The following is a 21218-nucleotide window of genomic DNA, read 5'->3' on the forward strand; positions in this document are numbered from 1 at the left end:
AAAAAGACTGCAGCCCAAAACTAAAGGTGCTTCATTCTGTAGAGGCCCAGCAAAAGAGAATGAATACTGAGGCAAGTGAAGAAACAGGAGATATGAAACTAAGTGAGAGAACATTTCAAGAAGAAGGAAGTGGTCAAATATTTCTGCATGTTTAAAGACTGTAAGAAGTGAGTTCTGACATGAACCATGCGGGTCCTTGGTATAGAAGATAAGAGAAGTTGTTACAGTGATTGATGGAGACAAATCAGAATGAGGATTAGAAATGTGGTTATGTAACAGTGCAGCTCAATTTGGAGCTGTCCTTAGCAGTATTTCACCTTCTGTTTCTAATCTTTTAACATCCCATTCTTTTTAGTTCTCTGAGAGGTCTTGCCTGAATAGTCTAAATTTTGAGAAGTCTAACCTGAATAGTTACAATATTAATCTTTTCTTTAGATTCATGGAACTCAGATGGCCTCTAAGACTTTCTTAGAAACTAGCTTCAAAGCGTTGAAATCTATTGTAATAAGGCTTATGCCCCTGCAGGTGAAGATCAGAAGAGCTCAGCCAAAGCTTTACTGCCTCCTTCCTTCCCCATAAAAACCCTTCACATCCCTGAGCTTCAGAAGATAGAGCATGGAGGAGCTACCCCCTCTATCTTCTTAAGGATCTCTCTTGAATAAACCTGGTTAATTCCTACCAACACCCATGTCCTGAGTATTGGTACTCCAGTAGTGGGCAGCTGGGACCTGACTTTTATTTTTTTTAATTTTAGATGAGGAATTGGAAGCAGCAGGTAAAGTTTGTTTCTACATTGTGAACTCCATTATATCAAAGAAGAATGTATGTAAATGAAAATAAGAACTAAATTAAAAGGTCATGTTATTATAAAATATTAAATAATAGCATAGATGCTGTTTAATTATACACACTTATGATACTCAGTTCTGCACATTACTCTAAGCTAATTTTAATACTTAAAGGTTAAAAATGCAATATAAAAATTAAAGAATAAAGTGATATTTATTTAATTTCTTTTTCATGTATTAGTAGCTCTTAATTCTACATCCACATTTAAGAATAAGTAAATAAACAAGCAAAACCCTGTGAGTTATTGTGAAAAAAACTCTTCAACAGTAAGAGAAAGCGAATATAGTGCAGTGTATTCAGATGAAGACTATGCTATCAAGGAATATAAAATTTTAGATGGTAAGCACTAGACATTCTCAGAAAAATGAACAAAATGAGGACTTCCAGGATAAGATGGTAGAAGTTTCCTCTGTGTGACTCCATGAATGAGAATAGTAGGGGAACAAAGGACACACAGACTATATCCTAAAGAGAAAAAAAGTGAAAAGCATGGGCAATCATTAAAGAGGAAACAGGTCAGCTGAAAGCACAGAGAAACAGAAAGGCTATGCAGAGAAAAGTAGGCAAAAAAAGTGGAATGCATTAGATGTACCAATATTATGTGTAAAAAATTATGTTTTATCAAAAATACATCATGTTAATTATCCTGCGAAAGAGAAACAAGTCTCAGGCTAGAGGTATGGCTCAAGCAGTAGAGAGCCTGCCTAGCAAGCAAGAGGCCTTGGTGTTCAAACCTCAGTACCACTAACAAATAAACAAATAGATAAATAAATACGAGAATAGTCTATAAATTAAGTGAATAGATCTACATAGCTTTATTTGTATATGGGAATGCATATGTGTGTTGTGTGCATTTATTTACATATGAGCATGTGTATGTACCTCGTTTTATATTATCTGTTCCTTGGGTAGATATGGGAAGAAGGGAAAACTGAAAGAAGAGAAGGGGCTGCCCACAGAATGGAAGAAAATCTTTGTCAGCTATACTTCTGACAAGGGTTTGATAACCAGAATATACAGGAAGCTCAAAAAACTAAACTCCCCAAAATTCAATGACTCAATAAAGAAATGGGCAAATGAACTGATAGAACTTTCTCAAAGAAAGAAATCCAAATGGTTAAAAAGCACATGAAGAAATGCTCAACGTCCCTGGGTATAAAGGAAATGCAAATCAAAATCATGTTAAAATTCTATCTCACTCCTGTTAAAATGGCTACCATTAAGAACACAAACAACAACAAACCTTGGTGAGGATGGGGAGAAAAAGGAACCCTCATACACTGCTGGTAGGAATATAAATGAGTACAACCACTATGGAAAACAGTAAGGAGGCTCCTTAACAAAGTAAAAATAGACCTGCCATATGATCCAGCAACACTCCTAGGGATATACCTGAAGAAATGTAAGTCAGCTTACAACAAAGGCACCTGCACACCCATGTTTATAGCAGCACTATTCACAATAGCTAAGCTATGGAAACAGCCAAGATGCCCCACTAATGGTTTAAGAAAATGTGGTATTTATACACAAAGGAATTTTACTCAGCCACAAAGAAGAATGAAATTTTGTTGTTTGCAGGTAAATGCAGACGTGGAGAACATCATTTTAAGTGAAAGTAGTCAGGTTCAGAAGGCCAAAAGTCACTTTTTCTCTCAGATGTGAAATATGGATCCAATACATAATACAGACCTCCCCTCCAAGGGAAGGGCACACATGGATGGGAGGGTACAAGAAGTTAAGGTGAACATGGTTGATGTACTCTCTATACAAGAATGAATGTAGAACTTTAAAACTGGTTGAAATAACCATAAGAAAGGGAATGAAGTGGAGAGAAGAAAAATAGAGGAAATGGACCAAATCAGGCAATAATACATATATGTGCCACAAAAAAAAAATGCCACTTCCATTTTTTTAGCTTTCTCAAATGTGCACTTCATTATAAAATAAGTTAGAATAGGAGGGATTTTGTTTTGTTTTGTTTGGCTGCTATTTTGTATTAGTAGTTTGAAAAAATCTAAAATTTAAGTTTCACTGCCGTTCTTATTATCCTCCAAAACACCAGCCAAAAGAAAAATCCATTGCTATTTTAAAAATGATATTGAAGAGCAAAGATACCTTTCCAAAATGTGAAGCCTGCTTTTGTTATCGTAGTTGAATATTCTATTTTTCTCAAGAAACTAGGAGTCACCTTGTTTACTGCGGTGACAACTACTCCTCCTCTCGGATTTTAAAAAACCACTACATTTTCCATTTTTCATACAGATAATCTTGGCTTATATGTCAAATATAGAAGTTGCCTTAGTTTTTTTTTTTCTTGGCTCCATTAATCTCAAACTTAAGACCGGTTAGAATGCTTATGTTTGGACATGATCAAAACTCAAATCTAGTGGAAATTTGCAAGCACACGAGATGACTCACTGAACCTAAAGGTAACAATGGTGTCAGACCTCAGAAAAAAAACCAACCAACCACTCTCTCTCTCTCTTTCTCTCTCTCTTCATTGCTTATTATTTATCCTGTTTTGTCAGAACATGTGGTTATACAAGTATTCCTGATAATCCAGACTCCAATGAGAACATGCCACTCTTGACCTGGACTTCTAAACTTCCAGATACAGTACAGACTGTGTTCCATATCTGTTCTGTTGCCTGCTACAAACCAATCAACTGAGGTTGCATGGGTGTATGGTTGATCATGCTGCTACATTGCTGATGATTAGGGAAGCTACAGGCTCAAAAAAGTAGAAACTGATAGTGCAACTAAGTTAGAAGTACCCATTTCACTAATGACTTACCTAAATTTTTCTCTATGTTACATTGGTTTTTCCTTAAACTAAAGAAATTCACTTTGGGTAAAGCAGAAGTAGAATATTTTAGATCTTTAATCTTCTCAAAAGAAATCAGTTTAGATTGCTATAAAAGATATTGATCCTTACCAGTTTCCTCATTTTTTATCCATGTCAGTTATATTGGACCATGCCTATTTACTCCCTCTTCTTTGATGGTCATCACTGGCATATGGTATAACCAAAGACAAACAATTATGACAAGTGATATTATCATCTTCAACTTTCCCCTAAGCCCTCTAGTATCCTGAATAAATTCTCATTCTTAAAACTTTTACACAGGTCACTTTCATGGTAAGAGTTTCCCTAAGCTAACAGAGTCAACTCCTACATCTTCACATTCTTCTTGGCCTCCTAAACATTTAACTAAATTTATAGTATTATTTACCCACCTTTCATACAAGTAAAGACAATTTTGAGTCTTATGTACTCCCATATTTACATATTTTTTAATTTTAAGAAATTAAAATTTTTGTATTTAATTTACTGGAAGGATGTGATCAAGTAGACTAAGATGTTGGAACTTACCTCTATGCATACTATCCAATCCACAAATCCCAGTGTATTGGTATGCTATACACAACTTTATTTCCTTCAAAGGCCCTCAGTTATAGATTTCAATTCTGATTCTGCTAGTTAACATAATCTTAAATTATTTAATCCTTCTGAACCTATAATCTTATCTGTAATAAAAGGTTTGCTATAACTATTTCATAGTATTATAAGGATGAAACAGGATAATGTATATAATGTTATAAGCACAGAATGTCTTTCAATAAATACTACTTTTCATCACACTCAACCCACCCCTGTTTTACCCAACAACTCTAGAGGACTAGAGATTCAGTGTGGCCCTAGGATGGTAGATAAAAGTAAGCTAACTGGTGAGAAAGTTAGCCTCCATGACATCTCAGTTTCATACCTGGAAAAGGTATTGTCATCTCTCCTTGCTGATGACCACAGCCTCCATGCACTTCTGCACTCTTATCCATGTATATTGGCACCTCAAACATTAAAACAGAACAAAGCAAAACAAGCTACACATTTGAGGCTTGAAAAAGGCCTTTGAGCTTAAAACTATTTTAAGTTCAGCATCATACAAATTGGTAATCAAAAGTGATAAAAATTAGGACAAAAAGACCATAGTGAAGTCTGATAGTATGTTGCAATGGTAGAAGCATAAACACTTTGTTTACTTTACCTGTTTTTCAGACTTTCGATAATGTGGTTATATTATAGAAATATCACTTTGAATTGAAAACATATTTTACTTACATTAGCAATAACTAGGGAAGAAACAATCCCCAAAGTGTGTTTATTACAATAATGTTTACATAAGAAACTAAAAGAACTAAACACTCATTTACAAAAGATGAGTAAAATTTATTTGAAATATTAACCAAATGAATTACTATGCACATGTTGAAAACGATATAGACTTATAGCCATTGAAATAACATGAAGCTATTTTTAAAAGTTATATATTATTGTGATACAACTAAAAAGTGAAGTGATAAGAATTAAATAGAAGAAGTGAGGGAAAATTTGGAAGCATATTTAATAAATATGTGGAATTCAAGATTTTATTTTGTACTTTTGTCTTTATCATTTCTAATATTGTCTGAATGTTTTTAAATGTTTGTAATATTTATACCTAAAACCAAATAAAGCTAGTAACAATTTGAAAAGAAAAGGAAATGGGGCAACCTTTGGCTTTGTGTCTCCCTTAAGCCTCCCTTCTTTCCAGTACTACCAGGTGCATCCAAACTGCTGCCTCACCTTGCACATCCTCTGCAGTCCTGACCTCCTCTTAATGAGCATGTTCTGTGCTCATCTCCAATCCACACTGCTTCCAACCTTGGTCTCTAAGCCAAAACGCTCAGGTAAAACATTTTCTGCCCACCTTTGTGCTTCTACCTACACCTACCTGACCCAGCCCAGCACATCCTATTGAGGAATTCCTGTTGGGGAATTGCTGGCAGGAGCCTTTGCCCCGACACAATTTTTTTTCAGCACATTTGACTGCGTGCACTCTGCTTTAACAAAAAATAATTAGTAGTAGTGGTACTTTTCAGCTCCATGGAACAAATTCATAGATGTAGCTTGTTAACAAGTTAGACGAAATGTACCTCTTTTCTAACATGGTACCAAATTGTTTTTCAAAATGCCATATTAAGTTTTCAAAAAAGAATGTAATAACCAAATTACACTGTTCCTTCATTTATATGAGAAGCACTTATCACGCTTATAATGTTTGCAGAAGATAATTTCATGATATTAGAACCACATTGCATTATATTATTTCAAATTAAGTGATATTCCCAAGAAGGAATAAATCTTCATTTATTTAATAAATTCACATCATATGGACATATAATAAAATACATATTTTATAACACTGATAATGACTCTGGTTCCCCTTTACACTTTAAAGTACTTAGTTTTCTTAGCAGCATTCCATAGCAGACTTTGTAGTGACCTAATACATCTCTGAATCTTGCTGCTTTTTGACCTACTAGGACAATTAGAATGCCAAGAGAGGACTTTCTGAGAGTCCACACCCCTTCTCTCATATACTTGCCTACAGGGATGACAGGTTTTAATTTTACATCCTCCTGTGTGGTAAGGGAGCTACCCTTTTCTTCAAAGTAAAACATCTTAGTGAATGTGGAACTAGTCCACATTATTTTGTCTCTACAAAGTCTCACTTATCTACTAAAGAAAATGGAATATTTTTTTGCTGTTGTTGGTATACTGGGCTTTGAACTCAGGGTCTTGCACTTGCTATGCCATCCTTCTAGCACTTAAGCCACTCATCCAAACTTTTTGTTTGAATTAGTTTTCAAGTAGGTTCTGAAAACTGGCCTTGCACCACAATCCTCCTACGTAACCCTCCACATAGTTGGGTTTACAGGAGTATACCACCATCCCTGGCCCTTTTTATTTATTTTTTTGTGGTACTAAGGTTTTGAACTCAGGGTCTACCACTTGAGTCATGCCTCCAGCCCTGAAAATGTAAGACTTTGCTGTCTCTAATTAAAGAACTTGAACATGATCTCATTTAATATATAAAATCTAAAGGCTAAATTTAAAAGATTAGAAAGCTTGATATTGATCCATTGTACCTTAGGTATATGAGGAAGAAAACATATGACATACATTCCTAGATGTTTTTCATAATTTATTTACTAAAATCTCACAATAAGCTTCTGGGGAAAGTGTTGCCATCCACATTTTACAGATAAAATAATTTAATAGGCAAGAAGCAAATATGTAATTTGAATCAGCCTGTTTGGAGAAAAATTTATACCTTTTCTAAGCGCAATATTCCCTGCAGTTACATAAATAAATTTCTTAGTATTTTGACCACATTTTCTTATTAATTAAACTTTTAATTACTTGACTTGCCAAATCAGCCAACAAATTTCAAGTGCTCAGTGAATGCTATCATAGGCAAATTTCATTGGTAAACACTGCATGGCTCTCTTCCACCATTACTATACCAAGAATAACCATTCTTTGAGTAAGTACTGTGGGTCAGCATTTTATTATGAAATTAGCACACAAACCCTTAAAAAAGTCCCCACATCAGACTTTGTATTACCTGTATCAATTAGTGTTCTCCAGAGAATGAGGATCAATACGACATACTTAGAGAGAGGAATTGGCTGTTGTGAACATATGAGCTATTAGGTATGAATTCATAGAATGAGCTAAGATGGCAGGGTAGAAACTCAGACATTAATTCTATGCCATGGTCATGAGACAGTTACTTTTCCAGAAAATCTCAGTTTTTTGCTCTTACTGCCTTCAACTAGTTGATGGAGCCCACCACCCACATTATCAAGAATAATTTACTTGCAATCAAGCAATTATAAATGTTCATCATACTATAAAATACTCTTATAACAATATTTAGTGTTTGGCCAAAACAAACCCCTGAATATTATGGCGTAGCCAAGTTGACCTATATAATTATCACACTTCTCTGTTGACTATAATGTTCCTCTTTGCTTATTAACATACCAATAAATGAGATCACACTTACTAGTTTACTTCTCATATAGGCCATTTAGTTTTAATGCTCTACCACCTTCATGCTACCTGAATTTCCAATTCTCAAAATCTATCTCATATCTAAACGTCACCTCAAAATTGGTTTCCATGTCACTGCTTGTTTTGGCCATCTGATTAACTGAATGTTGCCTCATTAACTACTTATAAAAGGCATTCTTTGGATAAGGCATCCATAGCTTTAACTTAGATACTAACATCAATACCTTAATCCAAGTCTAGGTCCTTTTAACTAGACCAAGCAAGGCAAAATTTATTATTGTGTAGCTGGGTATACTACTACACAACTGTAATCTCAGCACTCAGGAAGCTGAGCCAGGAGGATGGTGAATTCAAGGTCAGCCTGAGGTATATAATGAGACCCTATTTCAAAAAAACAAACAAAATTTAAAAATCTATCATTTCCTCACAATGAACTGAAAGCTACTTGCCATTTCAATAGCAATCATTTTCTTTGTAAGAGCTTTCATCCAAATTTCATTTAATCAGCAGAATGCAACAGGAACCATTATTTTGTATGTACATATTCTAGATGAGGAATCAAAAACAAGTTGGCTAAATGGTTTGCCTATTAGGCTCAGTTAATTGGTATTACATGGGATGTTTAGAACCAAATTCATTCACTCAACATGTCACAGAATGCCTACTTCAGGCACTGGACTAGGTGCTGGAATCTAACAGAGAACAACACAGGCAGGACACTTGCCTTCATGGAGCCTAAATTTTAGAGTTGAACTAGACTGCAAACAATTAATGGGTAATACACAAAGTATAAGATGATGACACACATCTATAGGGAAAACTATAGCAGTAGCAATTAAGGTATATAAGTTGGAGAATGTGAGTTTCAAAACAAAAGAAAGTAGTCAGGAAATCTTCATTGAGAATGTGGCATTTGATGAAAGCCTGCAAAAGATGAATGAGCAAGCCTTGTGGAAATAAGGAGAACTGGGGTGTCATACAGAGGGAAGATCCTGGAATCTAACCTGCCTAGTGTGCTTGAGAGCCATGGTGGAAGCATAACACAGTGCTAAATTATTTTAGGCCTCATCTGTTGCTTCCATGTTCGGAAACATTGCCATAAGATTCTACTGGTGGGAAAATCTACATGGAAAGTCAAATATGGGCTATCATAGGAAAGCTGTAATACATATAATCATTATTTTATCTACAAATATATCTATTAAATTAATAGTTCTTAGATACCATATGAATTTATCCTTCACTTACTAATGTTGCCACAAATTAACTGAAGTGACTTGCAACTAAGTACATAATGCATTAATTTGATTTCTTAGCCAACCGATAGAGTGACTGTGGTTTCTCTAAATCCTCTCATTCTAGGGAATAATTTGGGCTTGTCAGTGATTTGTTTAAGATGTATTAAGACTTCTAGAAAGCCACTATTTAAAAAGCCCTTAAGAAAAATTACATTTTTTAGTGAAAGTAAATTTGAACAATAATTTACATTTTAAAATCATATCTGACTATATCTATACTGCCAGAGTTTCTTGTTTTGCAGGCAGCTTCTCAAAACCCATTATTCAATATTAATGATGTCTTACTTTATGAACTTATTACATGATGATCATTTATATAAAATCTATATCCAAAGTTGCTTTGCCCCAAAACAAGTTGAGTCTAGGTAATGGAATTTGTGGCTATTACATATGAGAACTATCACTTACCAAGTAAATTCTGCACCCATAGTATGATGCTTATTATTATCTAACTCACAGAAATATAATGCATTTAAGGAGGTGACACAAACAAACATTTAGGTTTACAACAGTTTGTAACACATTTCTCTTACATTTCATGCTGCTACTCTTTCCTCCAAATCACTTCCAAGAAAATGTGTAAGGTATACATTCTCTATTTCTTCCTTTTCAATTCAGTGTCCAAATACCACATGTGAAAAAACAAGGTTCTGATTAAAAAAAAAAAAAAAAGTCCGCTCACTCCTTACATAGAAATATTCAAAAACGGAAGTTCTTAAAATGTAATTTTTAAAAATCTGAACTTCATGAACATACACTTTAAATTTCTTCTATATTTTCCATTAAAAACTATAGAAGAACTATTTCAGGCACAATAACAATAAACAGCGAAAAGAAACTTTTTAAAATCCTATTGGTCCTGCAGCCTCCTGCCAGAGTCCTACACAATAGCAAATACTTAGGATGAGAAAGGCTCCAGTGGAGCAACACTAATACATTTGACACAGCTTCCACCCTGTCATTATGCAGAGGAGCCTGCGCTTATCCCTTTGTAAATTGGAGACTCTTTTAACCAGGAATCCCAGGATGAAACAGAACCATTTTCCTCACGGCAAAACAAATCCTTCTCCAGTGAATTTTGTTATTGTTTATTGTTACACTGTTTTATCAGCACTAAACTGTATGAAAGCTTCAATTAGTTCTTGATGAATGATCCCATAAAAGCATGTAGTTTCATTTCCCCTGCCACCAGACATTTCACTGAGTGTTATTAAATGAAATATAATTGGGATAAGATTCAGGAAACTTAGAGAGGCTGTAGAGCTCTCTGTTCAGCCTACAATGGTTAGTCATCAGTGGAGCTGAATTACATACGATGCATTGTACATATAAATTTCCACTGCTAGATGGTGGGGCGAGCCCAGAGGCTCGAGGTACAATCTGATGCACAATGCCTGCCCTTCAGTGAGGATAAAGGCCAATTGCAAGGTGCTGAGGTCAGTGCTAGGTCAAATAGTTGTCATCTCCATACAGGAGCAAAAAGCCTCTATATCAATCACACTTTTTGAGCATTGAATCTACCCACTTTGTAAGTCATATTGCACCTATTTTACTGTTCCAGCAGAGGCAATTGTTTTCCTATTTCTCTTTAGCATAAGAACTCTAGTATATAACTAATTATATTAACAAAGACCAATTTCTCCAGCTCCCTTGTATGTGACCATGTTTTGGCCAATTGCATGTAGACTGGGGCCTGGGACTTCTGAGAAAGCCATGTAAAGGACGCTGAGTTGGCTTGGGGTGGGCTGTTGCAAGAATCTACCTTTCTTCTTTCTTTTGGCCTTTGGTCCATAGGTGATAACTGGATGAGGACATGAACTGAAGATGAAAATCACATGGATATTAATGCAGGAAAATAGAAGTCTGCATGTCTGAATTCATTCTGGAATTACTGTACAAGTCTTGAGCTGCTATCCTAGATCTTAACTTTCCTGTCTGTGATACTCTGATCTTTTGGTCAAAACACTTTAATAGGCAACAGACTGTGCAACTGAGATGACTATGAATCCTTCATATATTTTTAAATAATATGACACCATATTACTACATGTGGTCATTCTGTGAAGCAGCTTAAGCATTGTCACATTTTGTCTTTTAAACAAATCTATACTTTAGATACTTATCTCTGATTTATGAAAGAGGATAAAAAACTAAATCATTCAACACATAACCCAGTGGAGAGAGATGAGAGAAGAGAGAGAAACCAAAATTCACACATTCAGTCTTTCCTTTGATAATTCAACGAATAATAATTTTGAACTACCATCATGAGCTAAGGACTGCTGTAAGTACTTTAGATACATACATAAACAAAACAAAGATCCTTGCCCTCATAGAGCAAAAATATTCTAGAGCAGTCTCAGGAATTCCTGATTATAATCTTGAAGGAAGTTTATAAAGTGTGGTCTGTGGACACTACAGGCACCCTAGACACTTTTGGGAGACATACAATGTCTAAAATGTTGCCATAATAATACTAAGGCATTACTTGCATTTTTCATAATCCTCATAATTGCACTGATGGTGTAAAAATCACAGGTGGACAAAACTCCCAGCTTGCACCAATCTGTTTGAAGAGGCATTGTATTTCTCACTACCCAGAGCCACAATTAACAAATGTGTAGTTTAATTAATGAAAGGATTTCTCTTACGAAGGTATTCAGCGAGGAGGTAAAAATTTGTAGTTTTATTAAATTTTCAAACGAGTGTATTCCAGTTTTTAGTATCTTATGTGAGGAAATTGGAAGTATGACAAAAGCAGTTTTCTTCCATATTGAAGTGTGATGTTTCTTTTTTTATTTTATTTTATTTTTATCATTTTGTATTTACTTACATGTGTGTACATTATTTGGGCCACCTCCCCCTCTCCCCACCTTCCACCGGGCAACTGCCTTGGGGAAGAACCTGTTTTGCTCTCTTGTTCTCTGATTTTGTAGAAGAAAAAACATAAAACATAATAAGAAAAACATGGTGGTTTTGCTAGTTTGAGACAAAGAGAGCTATATAGGGAGATTGCCTGTGCTGTTTCCATGCATATATGTATAACAAACCAAACTAGTTCATCTCTAAAGAACTCTTCACTACTTCCTAGTTCCCTTCCCATAGTGATCTTTGCCAGTTTAAGATTACTGTATTTGTTTCTATACAGTGAGCACATCAACCACATTCAGGTTTTTGGTTTCCTTCCCTTGCCTTATTCCTCCATGTGCTGTCTTCATTTAGTGTGACCCGTGTCCAATAATATAATCGGTATATGAAGGAGAACATGAGATTTTTTTGGCCTTCTGAGCCTGACTAATTTCGCTTAAGATGATGTTCTCCAGTTCCATCCATTTACCTGAGAATGACAAAATTTCATTCTTACTATTGTGAATAGTACTGCAATAAACATGGGTGTACAAGTGAATTTGTAGTAACCTGAGTCATATTTCTTTGGGCATATCCCAAGGAGTCTGCCATATGCTGGATCATATGGCAGATCTATGTTTAGTTTTTTAAGAAGCCTCTATATTGTTTCCCATAGTGGTTTTACTAGCTTACATTCCCACCAGCAGTATATGAGGGTTCCTTTTTCCCTTGCATCCTCACCAGCATTTGTTGTTATTGGTGTTCTTGATGGTAGCTGTTCTAACAGGAGTGAGGTGGAATCAGTGTGGCTTTGATTTGCATTTCCTTTATGGCCAGAGATGGGAGGCATTTTTTCATGTGTTTTTAGCCATTTGTACTTCTTCCTTTGAAAAAGTTCTGTTTAGTTCAGTTGCCCATTCCCTTATTGGGTCATTGATTTGTTTTTGAGCTCCCTGTAAATTCTGGTTATCAGTCCCTTGCCTGATGTATAGCTAGCAAACATTTTTTCCCATTCTGTGGGTGGCCTCTTCAATTTAGAGACCATTTCTTTTGTTGTGCAGAAGCTTTTTAATTTCATGTGTTCCCATTTGTCAATCCTTTCTCTTAGTTGCTGAGCCAATTGAGATCTACTGAGGAAGTCCTTGCCTATGCCTATTGCTTCCAGTGTGTTCCCTACTCTTTCCTGTACTAGCTGCAAGGTTTCACGTCTCATATTAAAGTTCTTAATCCACTTTGAGTTGATACTAGTACAGAGTGACATGATCTAGTTTCAGTTTTCTGCAGGCAGACAACCACTTTTCCCAGCAACATTTATTGAAGAGGCTGTCTTTTTTCTCCATCGTATGTTTTTGGCACCTTTGTCGAAGATTAGGTGAGTGCAGCTGCATGAATTCATACCTGAATTCTCTATTCTGTTCCACTGGTTTTCATGTCCATTTTTGTGCCAGAACCATGCTGTTTTTATTGCCATGGCTGTATAGTGTAATTTGTAGTCAGGTATTGTGATACCTTCAGCATTGCTCTTTTTGCTGAGTATTGCCTTGGCTAATCATGGTATTTTGTTTCTAAATGAACTTCAGGGTAGATTTTTCAATCTCTGTGATGAATGTCATTGGGATTTTTATGGGAATTGTGTTGAACATGTAGATTGCTTTTAGTAGTATAGACATTTTTACTATGTTGATTTTCCCAATTCATGAGCATGGGAGATCTTTCCACTTTCTGTAGTCTTCCTCGATCTCTTTTTTTAATGCATTGTAGTTCTTCTTGTAGAGGTCATTTACATCCTTTGATAAGTTTATTCCTAGGTATCTGATTTTTTTTGAGGCTATTGTAAATGGAATTGTTTTCCTATAATCTTTCTCAATCTGCTCACTTTTGGTATATAGAAAGGCTACTGATTTTTGTAAGTTGATTTTGTATCCTGCTACTTTGCTGAAGCGGTTTATGGTATCTAGGAGTTTTGGGGTCTTTAAGGCATAAAAGTTATGTCATCTGTGAATAAGAATAGTTTGACTACATCTTTACCTATTTGTATTCCTTTTATTTCTTCTTCTTGTCTCATTGCTGTGGCTAGAAATTTCAGGACTATGTTGAATAGGAGTAGGGAGAAGGGGCATCCTTGTCTCTTTCCTGACTTTAGGGGAAATGGTTTCAGTTTTTTCCCATTAAGTATGATGTGGGCTATGAGTCTTTTTTTTTTTTTTTCAGTACTGGGGCTTGATCTCAGAGCTTTCACTTTGAGCCACTCCACCAGCCCAATCTTTTGTGAGAGGGTTTTTCTCGATAGGGTCTGGTGAATTATTTGCTTGGGTGGCTTCAAAATGTGATCCTCTTGATCTCTGCCTCCTAAGTAGCTAGAATTACAGGTGTGAACCACTGGCATCCAGCTGATGGCATTGAACAATATCAAAGGCTTTTCTGCATCTATTGAGATGATCAAGTCATTTTTGTCTTTGCTTCTGTTAATGTGCTAAATTACATTTATGACTTGTGTATGGTGAACCATCCCTTCATCTCTGGGGTGATGCCAACTTGGTCATGGTGCATGATCTTTCTAATATGTTGTTGGATTTGGTTTACCATTATTTTATTGAAGATTTTTGCATCAATGTTCATTAAGGAGATTGATCTATATTTCTCCTTTTTGGATGTGTTCCTTATCCGGTTTTTGGATAAGTGTAATACTGGCTTCATAAAATGAGTTAAGCAGTGTTCCTTGCTTTTCAATTTTGTGGAAAAGTTTAAGGAAAGTTAGTGTTAGTTCTTCTTTAAATGTTTGGTAGAATTCAGAAGAGAACCCACCAGGTCCTGGACTTTTCTTTTTTAAGAGACTCTTTATTGCTGTTTCAATTCCATTATATGTTATAGATCTGTTTAGGTGACTGATATCCCCTTGGTTCAGTTTTGGATGGTGATAAGTAGCTAGAAAACTATCCATTTTTCTAGATTTTCCAAGTTATTTGAATATAAGTTCTCAATGTCATCCCTGATGATTCCCTGGATTTCCTTGGTATTTGCTGTTACTCCCCTTTTTCGTTTCTGATTTTACTCTTAGGACTACCTTTGCTGTGTCCCATAGGTTCTGAGAGATTATGTTTTCATTTCCATTGCACCAAACTGTATGAGTAGGAATTGTATTTTCACTACCCAGAGCCATAATTAACAAATGTGTAGTTTAATTAATCAAAGTATTTCCCTTGTGAATGTATTCAGCAAGGCAGTAAAAATTTGTAGTTTTACTAAATCGTCAAACTTGAGTATATACCAAGTTTTTAGTATGTCATGTGAGGAAATTGTAAGTATGCCAAATGCAGTTTCCTTACATATTGAAGTGTGATGGTTCTTGTGGGCAAGGGAAGGCATATATGGAAGAGAATTACAGGCTGAACTGGCCAGTCTTTTATGGAATATCATTTTATTTGAAAGAATAACTGGCTAGTCAGCCATGGATATTTGGCACATATTTTATCGAAAATGAAACTGCCAGAAAAAGAAATCAACAGCATTTGCTACTAATGATAAAATATGAGCTTTACAATACTTTGGATTTTTCTGATGAAATTGGTGATAATATTAAGAAACATGATATTTTGGTATTTGGAAGATCTGTACAATTTAGACAACCAAAATTTTCCAAATAATTATGTTATGGTGTTACAAATGGAAAAGATCCATTCAAAGTGCATAAGAAAAGCTGAATGTAGTAGTGAATGCTTATAATGCTAAAATTTGGGAAGCTGAAGTAGGAGGATCTCAAGTTTGGCACCAGCCTAACCTACATTGAAAGTTCCAAGCCAGCATGGGCTACATAGTAAGACTCTGTCTCAAAAACAAATACCAAACAAAATATTGCATAAGTGCATAAAATCCCAATGGATTTTAATGTAAGAAGCTATGAAAACGTTACTGATATGATTTCAAATTTCATATTATAATTTTTAGAAAACAACCACTTACTGAGTTTTGGTGTAGTGCCAAAGAAAATTATCTATAGTCACCTGTAATGACAACGACATATGTGTGTGAGGCTGGACTTTTCTCACATACTTCAATTATAATATACTACGCCAGATGAAATGAAAGCATGGGTATAAAAATTAATTCTTTTCTATTAATTTAGACATTTCAGAGATTTGCAAAAGTGTAAGATATGATTCTTCTCTCTCATTTTACTTGTTTGTTTGGGTATTAATTATTTTCCATAAAATACATAGTCTAATATATTATATGTTGGCATGTAATAGAGTTAGTGCTATTAGTCTCCCCCCCATGGTATCATTTTTAAATATGTTGTTTTAAAATATTTAATTTATTTGTCAGTTTTAATTTCCAATATGTGAACAGTATAACCTACAAAACAAACATATAACCTGCCAGACGAAAGTCACAGACCAGAACTATAGGCACTTCATGTTCAGGGGTTGGACATTATTTCCAACACTAGAAGAGATCTCATTTTAATGTTGAGTAATTTACCTTAAAGCAGAAAACCAGACCCCTCAGACTGGTTATTTTATCCCTGTGGGGCTCATAGCATTTCTTATGAGCTTACCTCAAATCTTCCATTAGGCCAGAAGGACTTAATGGCAAAAGAAATTTGTTACTATAAATTCTGTGACCTATGGTCACCAAAAGGAATCCAGATTACTTTTATTTAAAATGAGAAAAGTAAAGTTCAAAAATCTGTAGTTTTTGACATTTCAATTAAGTCAACACAAGAGGAGCCTACAGAATAGAGGGAAATGTTCATGGTTAATTATTCTAATTGCTGCAACTATTATTTTCTCTAAACTTCTAAGAATCAGAATGTTTCTTATGCCTTTTCTTTAAAGTGAATAAATAGAGAGTACCTTATGGCTCTTGATTCTTGTGTAATTTTCCCCATTTAGCAACTTAGTTAAAATAGTAATATTTGCTACTCAAGTATCACCTCAAAATTTAAGTTACTGAGCATCAGCTGACCCTCAGCATTGATATGCTTAATAAAAGATCATCAGATTTACTTCTTTCGGGTTGCTGTGAGAGTTGACAGAGTTGTTTGAAAATACTCAAAACAACTGGAGCATAACGGGTGCTTAAATATTTGGGTATCTTTTGAAATTTTCATTTTCTAGCCCCAGAAATACCTCTAATAACAAAGTGTCTCCCATCTACTGTGGTGGCCATGAGAACAGGGTTCTCAGATATCTTGCAACTGCAATTAAGGACAACTGGCATTGGACCTCATGTCCCATCACAGCCACTGCTTTTGTACCATTCATTAGAAATAACAATTCTCAAGATTCTAGTAAGAAGAGTGTTGAGAATTCAGAAAACTGTGTTGCTCAGACAACACAGATATAAAATGCTGATCACATTTCAGTGACTTTTGTTGCTAGGTAGAAAAGTTTCGATTGGTTACAAAGAAGACTCAGAGTAGTGGACAGAAAAAATTGTTAATCAGTGAACCCTGAAGTCTTCTAACCACAATTTCTTTTCTGAGATTCAAATCTATTATATTTTGTGCATGGGATCTTCTGACAACATCTGTATTTTAAATGGGAATTAAAACTTTTATTATAATATAATATTAAATTCTGTGTTATCATGTAGCCAAGTCTGACATGCAAACACAATGTAATTTTAGTTCTCTTTTGAATGGACAATGACATCACTACTGTTGGAAAATAAATAACTGACAGACAGAAAAGAGCATTGACCTGATGCACTTCCTGTTTCTGGTCCCCACCATCTCAAAATTTATTCAGTCCAAATCAGCTTTCCAATCCCTTTAGAAATACCATAGGTTAGGATATTCTATTACATTTTCTACTTTAATCAATATGCCTAATGAATTATATGAGTAATAATAAAAATTAAAGTTAAGAACAAACTAAAATAAATATTTTCTGTATTTTGTCTTAATATCTGTGCATATCAGCAGCTTTACTGAGATGTTCAATTTATTTGTAATCATAACATTGGCTTACATTCAAACTTATAACCTATTCAAATTTAAACTTTAGTCAAAATTCTCTTGAAGCATAAATTTTGGAATGGAAAATAGTGGCAAACACGTGATTAATAATGGTGATGACTGTGGCCATCATGACTGAGAACTTATCACTTTTCACAGCAATTTCCCATACATTAATTTAGTCTTACACTATAGCTGTCAGGTCAATAAATTAGATACACATTCTTCCTTTAAGGAAAAAGCGCAACAATCAAGATTAAGTATCATCAAAGAACATGTCCTGATTTCTACTGTGCTTCTTGCCTAGATCACAAATAACATGACATGAGAGAATTATACAATGCAGCTCACTAGGGTTCTGTTCACCATTTGTGTATTATTTTCACCAGATCTTTGTGTTACATTTAGGAAATATAAATACCAAACTTTTTAAACTGATAATTAGTTCTTCCAGCATTTTACTGTCAACTATAATTGTGCAAGTGAAGCGGGAACATTTCAAAAGTAGACTCCAGGTCAAGATAGCAATTCTTCCCAACTCAGTCTATAGACTCCTTACACTGCTAACAAAACTCCTAGCAGATTAATATCAGCCAACCAATCATATTATTTATGTGGTGAAACAAAGGACTCAGAATAGCCAATATAACATTGAAGAAGACAAAGTTAGAAAACTGATACTGCCCATCTTCAAAACCTACTATGAAGCTACAGTAATCAAGAGAAGTGGTATTGAGGCCAGACACAATTGCTCACACCTGTAATCATGGCTACTAGGGAGGCAGAGATAGGAGGATCACAGTTCAAGTTCAGCCTGAGTAAAATGTTAGCGTGATCCTATCTCAAAGAACAAAGTAGGTATGGTGACATGTCTGCAATCCAAGTTATGTGGGAATTATAGGTAGGGGGATCACAGTCCAACATCAGCCAGGGCAAAAAGTGCAAGATCCTATCTGTAAAATAACTAAAGTAGAAAGGGCTTGAGGCATGACTCACGCTGTAGAGTGCCTGCCTAGCAAGTGCAAGGCCCTGAGTTCAATCCCCAGTACTACCAAAAGGAAGAGGTGTTGTTGGTGGAACAATAGACAGATAGCCAGGTGCCAGTGGCTCATACCTATAATCCTAGCTACTCAGGAGGATCATGGTTCAAAGCCAGCCCAGGTAAATAGTTTGTGAAACCCTATCTCAAAAACACCATCACAAAAAAGGACTCAAGGTATAGGCCTTGAGTTCAATCCCCAGTACCACACAAAAAACCAAAATCAGGATAGATAAATAGACCAACAGAATGGAGCACTGAAGCAAACCCACAGATACATATTCAAATAATTTTTGACAAGGGATGAAATGAGATATTATGAAAAAAGATAGTCTTTCCAAAAAATGGTGCTACAATTGAGTATCCACATACAAATATATGAATCTAGGCACAGATTTTACATCTTTCATAAGAATTTATTCAAAATTGACCACAGACCAAAATGTACTACACAACACTATAAAAACTAGAAGATAATAAAAGTAAAAATAAAGATAAATTGGCATTAACACTGACTTCTTAGATATAATAGCTAAGATGTGATTCACAAAAGAAAGTTGATAAACTGAACTTCATTAAAATTTAAAACATCTGCTCTAGAAAAGACACTGTAAAGATAATGAAAAGACAAGCCACAGACTCAGGAAAAATATTTGTGAAAAGAAAATCTGATAAAGACCTGTTACACAAAACACAAAACACACTTACAACTAAAAAATGAGAAAATAAACAATTGGATTAAAAAATGGGCCAAAGATGTTAACAGCTGTCTTACCAAAGATTACAGATGCAAATAAACACATGTAAAGATGCTGTATTATTGTGTTTTCAGGGAAATGCAAATTAAAACAAGCATGAAATACCATAGCAGATCTATTACAGTGATCAAATTTCAGAACACTGACAATACCAAATGTTGGCAAGAAAACTGAGTAACAGAAACTCTCATTGCTGACTGGAATACAAAATGGTATAGCCAATAGAAAAGTTTCATGCAAAATTAAACATACCATTACCCTATGATTCCTTAGTCACTTCCTTTGATATTTACCCAAAATTAAAAATTTGTACCTACACAAAAACTTGCACACTTGAGTTGGCCAGTGTGGCTCAAGTGGCAGACCACCTACCTAGCAAGTGCAAGACCCTGAGTTCAAATCTCAGTACCACAAAAAAAACCCTGTACACTATATTTACAGTCATTTTATTTATAACTGTCAAAACTTGGAAACAACCAACACACCCTTAAGTAGGTAAACATCCAGATAATGGGATATGAATTGAGCTATGAAAACGCATAAAGGGCTGGGCGCTTGTGGCTCACACTTGTAGTCCTAGCTACTTGAGAGGCTGATATCAGGAGGATGGTGGTTTAAGGCAGCCAGGGCAAATAGTTCTTGACCCCATCTCCAAAATAATCAAAGCAAAATGGATTGAAAGTGTGGCTCAAGTAGTAGAGCACCTGCTTTGCAAGTGTGAAGCCCTGAATTTAAACCTCTGTCCCACCAGGAAAAAAAATAGAAAGAAAGAAAATATATGGCAAAATGTTAAACGTACATTACTAAGTGAAAGAAGTCAATTTAAAAGGCTGTATACTGTATGATTCGAACTATGTGGCTTTCTGGACAGGGCAAAACTATGGAGAAGGTAAAAAGATTCATAGTTTCCAGGGACTGGATGGAAGGAGAGATGAATAGGTGGAACACACAGGATTTTGAGAATAGAGAAATTCTTTTTGTATGCAACTGTAGAAGTCATTATACATCTTCCCAAACTCATAGAATGCAGAACCCCAAGAATGAACCCAAAGGTAAAGTATGAACTTTGGATCATCAATTGTAATGAATGATTGTAGGGCCACTGTGGAAAAGGATGTTGATAATGAAGGAGATTATGCATGTGTAGAGGCAGCAGTTTATAAAGAAATCTCTTTATTTCCGCTGAATTTTGCTATGAGCCTAAATTGCTCTAAAAAATACTGTCTATCATAAAAAGTAGATTACGTACCATCTGCATAACACTTTAAAATTGAAATCTGAGGGCAGGGTATGGGAAAGAGTGTTTTGTAGAGCTCTGGGAGTTTTCCTCCAGAGTGTTCATGATGCTGTTAGGCTTCTGCTTTAAATGACTTCAGTTTTGCTGAGGGCAGCATATTTCCCACTTTGAAGATTCTGACATGTTCTAATGGTCCTGTCTTTGAAGAACTGAGTATCTATGGGATTCCCTGATGAGAAAGTTTCCTATTCAGGGGGAAAGAAGTTATTTACCAGATTATGGTTTTAACCCTGAAGACAGTCTAATACCTGACAGGGTTATCATCTTTTT

General features: G+C 35.2%; 1 long non-coding RNA gene across 6 annotated transcripts in view; it reads right to left on the minus strand.

Annotated features, from left to right (window-relative positions):
• Positions 1-21218, minus strand: part of LOC141424506 (uncharacterized) — a 690552-nt gene that overhangs the window by 159608 nt on the left and 509726 nt on the right. The window contains exons 1-2 of one of the 6 annotated variants that reach the window (XR_012449441.1): positions 9582-11396; positions 4617-4698 (exon numbers count right to left, since the gene is read on the minus strand). The exons of the other annotated variants lie outside the window; for them this stretch is intronic. This is a non-coding gene — a long non-coding RNA (uncharacterized lncRNA). Of the gene's footprint in view, positions 1-4616; positions 4699-9581; positions 11397-21218 lie in introns of those variants that run through there. 6 annotated transcript variants of the gene reach the window in all.

This window comes from Castor canadensis, chromosome 1, assembly GCF_047511655.1.
Source record: "Castor canadensis chromosome 1, mCasCan1.hap1v2, whole genome shotgun sequence".
NCBI lineage: Eukaryota > Metazoa > Chordata > Mammalia > Rodentia > Castoridae > Castor > Castor canadensis.